Source organism: Crotalus tigris, unplaced genomic scaffold (genome assembly GCF_016545835.1).
Source record: "Crotalus tigris isolate CLP2741 ecotype Arizona unplaced genomic scaffold, ASM1654583v1 scf7180000019478.12717781048:2074007, whole genome shotgun sequence".
Taxonomy (NCBI): domain Eukaryota; kingdom Metazoa; phylum Chordata; class Lepidosauria; order Squamata; family Viperidae; genus Crotalus; species Crotalus tigris.
In genome coordinates this window covers 2,032,258-2,037,979 of record NW_024097560.1, presented here as the reverse complement: position 1 = coordinate 2,037,979, position 5,722 = coordinate 2,032,258, and positions in this window count along the sequence as shown.

The window sequence follows — 5,722 nt, the reverse complement described above, 5'->3', positions numbered from 1 at the left end:
CCGGGAGAAAGGTCAACAACCTAAGATATGCAGATGATACCACTCTAAGGGCAGAAAGTGAAGAGGAACTAAGGAGCCTCTTGATGCGGGTGAAGAAAGAGAATGCAAAAGTTGGCTTGAAACTCAACATTAAGAAAACCAAAATCATGGCATCCGGCCCACTCAATTCCTGGCAAAGAGATGGGGAAGAAATGGAGGTAGTGACAGATTTTATTTTTCTGGGCTCCAAGATCACCTCAGATGGGGACTGCAGCCAAGAAATTAAAAGACGCTTGCTCCTGGGAAGGAAAGCTATGGCAAATCTAGAAAGCGTACTAAAAAACAGAGACATCACCCTGCCAACAAAAGTGCGTATAGTCCAGGCCATGGTTTGCCCAGTTGCAATGTATGGCTGTGAAAGTTGGACCATAAGAAAGGCTGAGCGCCAAAGAATGGAGGCCTTTGGACTATGGTGCTGGAGAAGACTCCTGCGAGTCCCTTGGACTGCAAGGCGTTCAAACCGGTCAGTCCTAGAAGAGGTCAACCCCGACTGCTCTTTAGAAGGACAGATCCTGAAGTTGAAACTCAAATACTTTGGCCACCTAATGAGAAGGAAGGACTCACTGGAGAAGCACCTAATGCTGGGAAAGATTGAGGGCAATAGAAGAAGGGGACGACAGAGGACGAGGTGGTTGGATGGAATCACTCAAGCAGTAGGTGTGAACTTAAATGGACTCCAGAAGATGGTAGAGGACAGGAAGACCTGGAGGAACATTGTCCATGGGGTCGCGATGGGTCGGACACGACTTCGCAATTAACAACAACAAAAGAAATAAACCTTTTAATGGCATTTTAAAATGACGGTATTCTCTATCTTTATTAACGGTATTAACACCTTATTAATAGGGCCAGGGGAGGCCCGTTTGCTGCAACGCAGGCGCGGAAGAAGAAATCTGCTTCAAAAGTTTGCTAAGCTCATAGATGTTCAATTCCTAATCCTTCATTCTTTGCTCTAACCGAGAATAAAATAAATTCTTAAACCTAGTAAAGAAAGCCTAGGATGGCCTAATATTAATAATATTAATATTGTACGAGTCGTACAAAGAACATACGGACTGCTATCCAATTTGGAGTTTATTTTATTCTTGGTTAGAGCAAAGAATGAAGCAAAGAACTGCCAAGCTCTGCTAGTGGGAAGGCCCTTGGAGAGGTCCCTCCCGCTATTTCCCACCAAAACTGCAATATTGAGAGGAGCGGTGGCCATCGCAACCTCCCACCCTGTTTCCCGCTTCCTCTTGGGGTTTTTACTGGGCTCCCAACCTTACTCCATTTCCATCCCTGTCTCTTTAAAAGGAATAGCCTTAACATCACTGAAAGTGGCAAAAAAAGGGGGGGGGTAGAAATCCTCAAGGACAAGTTACCTGTTTCCCCCCAATTCCTTCTTAACAGCCACAGCAAGGGGGGGGGTGTCATCCATCCGGCAGAGGCTCTAGGCTGGAAATCCAGGGAGCGTGACCTCCTTCCTCCACTGCCTCTTCCCAAAAGGCCCGAAGCTTTCAGCCGGCAGGCGTCCCCACCCTTCCTCCTGGCCGCTACATCAGTCGATGCAGCTGTGACTGGGGGAAGTTAGCAAAATTGCAAGCCGGACTCTGCAAAGACCCGGGTCTCCTGCTGCCCCCAGAGAGACCTGCTTTTCCTTTCTCTTACCTCTGGGCGGTGGGTGGGCTGTTTACGGCAACCTGGGGAGGAAAGGAAGGAATCTCCTACCCTTCCTAACCCTGACTTGTTTTGGACGAAGGTCTACAAAGTTAGATGGACGGCGAACAAAATAGTAAAAGCCATTAGTTGCAGCTTCTCACGTCTCATCCCTTTTATCCATCCTTTAAAAGATAAACCTAGAAGGGAACGATAGGTTATACACATTTTCAAAATAAACTGCATTTATTTTTATATTGATCGTTTTTAATAAAAATGCACACAATTTCAAATAAAGATTTGATGTTGCACCTATATTAATACATAGGGATCTCTAAGAAATATAGTTTAGAAACATCAAACCTAAATACAAACCTACATACGTACGATCTCCTTAAAGAAATAGCAGGGCAGGACAAACAAAACTATTCTTGAATAAAAACACCTGGATTTGCTTGAAGGGGGCGAGCGGGGTGCACTTTTAGGAGCAACCTCTTAAGGTGTAACACAGGGAAGCGCGGATACGACTGGTTCTTCTACACCCGGGACTCGGGCGCTGGGAAAACACCATTCAACGGCTGCCTTGCTTGGCAGCCTTCGAGGAGACCCCCGAGACGGGTCGGAACCCCCTTCCCGACCCGGACGCCAAAAGCCTGGAGCGTGTCCCGCCGGCCCCGCCTCTAAAAAGGAGCTAAAAAGAAGCCGCGGCTGAGCTCGCGTAAACGACCCCGAAGTGTGTTATGAAAACAAGCTAACTTCGTCTCTACGTATAGCTGAAAGGGGAAAGAGCGCAAAGAGACCAGGTCTCGCAACCTCCGGCGCCGCCGCCGCCACCGGTTCTCGGTCGCATTTTTACAGACACCGGCGGCGAAAGGCCAGGAACGGCCAGGCGGACATCTTAGGGGAGAGGACCAAACGAGTGGCCGGGGAGGAGGCGGGGGAGGGGGAGGGTGGGGATCCCCCGCTAACTAGGTAACAGAGAAAGCCGGTATTTTTCTGGAATCAGAAAATGCGGGGATGACTCGGCTCACCTGAGGCAGTAGCAGGCTTCCTTTTTTTTCCTTCCCGAGGCCTCGCCGGTAGACGTGCGCTCCGTCCACGTAGTGCAGAAAAGCGCACGGGAAAAAGCAGGGAACCGTGCTGCGAACGGACAGGAAACTGGGGACGAATTCGGCGGACGGACAGGAACTCGGCCGTACTGGGAACTTCGTTTTCGGTGGTCATGCTACGGGACGGAAAACTGTGCCCTCCTGTGGTCAAAAACGGGTACTGCCGTCGCCGAAAAAAATAAAGCTTTTAAATGGGATTTTAAGGCTATTTATTTTTCCCCCGTCTTTATTAGTAACCTCTTGTTAATATTAATAGGGCGACGAGAGGCCCTTTTGCCATTTTCGAAGGTTTATTTCTTTCGGTGGTTGCTATACCCGGCTTGGCCACGGGAGGGCACTGTTTTCCCTCCCTTAGCGATAGCGGCATTGAGGCCGTGGAAAAGGCCTACGGTGGCCTCGATGGTAAATGCTATGGGACGGGTATTGCGGCCGCCGAGGGAAATAAGCCTTTTGAATGGGGTTTTCAAGGCTTACCTCGTTGATCGGACGTGGAGTCCGCCCTGCCCAGAAGGTCCCCGGAAAAAAAGGAAGTGGAAGGATGATTAAGAAGAACGGACCGGACGTCGACCATATTGGGAAGGTCGCAATTCAAAGCCCCTGGAGGACGGCGAAATTGAGCGGACAGGAAGTCGGACATATTGAGGAGGTCTACCCGAAAGGAAGTAAGGGGGGAACATTGAGAACGAAGGGACGGAAGTCGTTTGCCGCAGCACCTGGGGGACGGCCGACGCCGACGGACAGGAAGCCCGCCGTCCAGAGAGGGCCTCTCGCCGATTACTCGTCAAGAACCAGCCGGCCGACATGCGCAGAAGGCCGAGGGAAGCGGCCCGTCCCTTTCGGAGGAGCATAGAATGGCGACCCTTTGGCTGACGCTCTGCGCTTTGGGGCTTAGCTTCTCGGTGTCCCGATCCTGGGCAAGTGTCCTACGACGGCCTCCCTGTTAATGCTATGGGACGGGAAACACTGCCCTCCTGTGGTCAAAAACGGGTACTGCTGCCGCCCAAAGAAATAAATGCTTTTTAATAGCATTTGAAGCTTATTCTTCTCTATTTTTATTCTTAACGCCTTATTATTAATATTAACGTGGCGACGGGGGGCCCGGTCGGTGCGACACGGGCGCAGAAGAAATCCTGGTTCCAATCTTAAACCGAGTTAAGGCCTATCGTGGCTTATTCATATTAATAAGGTTTTAATAATCAAGAATAATCATCTTAAAGAGGTTTATTTATTTTTCTGGCCGCAGTATCTGATTTGACCAGTTTTCCGTCCCTTAGCAGGGCTGGCTCAGGAATTCTGGGAGTTGAAGTCCACCAGTCATCAAAGAGCCAAGGTTGCCTACCCCTGCCTTAGCTACAGGATGGAGGCCATTAAAAAGGCCTAGGATGGACTCCAAGCCAAAGCTATGGGACAGAAAACTGTGCCCTCCCGGGGTCAAAAATGGGTATTGCGGCCACCCAAAGAAATAAACCTTTTTAATGGCATTTTAAAATGACCGTATTCTCTATCTTTATTAACGATATTAACCCCTTATTAATAGACGAAGGTCTACAAAGTTAGATGGGCGGCGAACAAATTAATAAATGCCATTAGTTGCAACGTCTCACGTCTCATCCCTTTTACCCCTACTTTAAATGATAAACCTATAAGGGAACGATAGGTTATGTACTTTTTCAAAATAAACTACATTTATTTGTATATTGATCTTTCCTAATAAAAATACACAATATTTCAAATAGATATTTTATATTGCGCTTATATTAATACATAGGTATCTCTAAGAAATATAGTTTAGAAAGACCAAACCTAAATACAAACCTACAAACGTACAATCTCCTTAAAGAAAAGGAAGGGCAGGACAAACAAAACTATTCTTGAATAAAAACATCTGGGTTTGCTTGAAGGGGGCGAGCGGGGTGCACTTTTAGGAGCAACCTCTTAAGGTGTAACACAGGGAAGTGCGACACGACTGGATCATGGAGAAAGCTAGGGAGTTCCAGAAAAACATCTACTTCTGCTTCATTGACTATCCTAAAGCCTTTCATTGTGTGGATCGCAACAAATTGTGGCAAGTTCTTAAAGACATGGGAATACCAGACCGTCTTATTTGTCTCTTGAGAAACCTATATGCGGCTCAAGAAGCAACAGTGAGAACTGGACACAGAACCACCGATGGGTTCAAAATTGGAAAAGGAGTCCGGCAAGGCTGTATACTGTCGCCCTGCCTATTTAACTTATATGCAGAGCACATCATGAGAAAGACAGAGCTAGATGAAACAAAAGTGGAATTAAGATTGCCGGGAGAAAGGTCAACAACCTAAGATATGCAGATGATACCACTCTAAGGGCAGAAAGTGAAGAGGAACTAAGGAGCCTCTTGATGCGGGTGAAGAAAGAGAGTGCAAAAGTTGGCTTGAAACTCAACATTAAGAAAACCAAAATCATGGCATCCGGCCCACTCAATTCCTGGCAAAGAGATGGGGAAGAAATGGAGGTAGTGACAGATTTTATTTTTCTGGGCTCCAAGATCACCTCAGATGGGGACTGCAGCCAAGAAATTAAAAGACGCTTGCTCCTGGGAAGGAAAGCTATGGCAAATCTAGAAAGCGTACTAAAAAGCAGAGACATCACCCTGCCAACAAAAGTGCGTATAGTCCAGGCCATGGTTTGCCCAGTTGCAATGTATGGCTGTGAAAGTTGGACCATAAGAAAGGCTGAGCGCCAAAGAATGGAGGCCTTTGGACTATGGTGCTGGAGAAGACTCCTGCGAGTCCGTTGGACTGCAAGGCGTTCAAACCGGTCAGTCCTAGAAGAGGTCAACCCCGACTGCTCTTTAGAAGGACAGATCCTGAAATTGAAACTCAAATACTTTGGCCACCTAATGAGAAGGAAGGACTCACTGGAGAAGCGCCTAATGCTGGGAAAGATTGAGGGCAATAGAA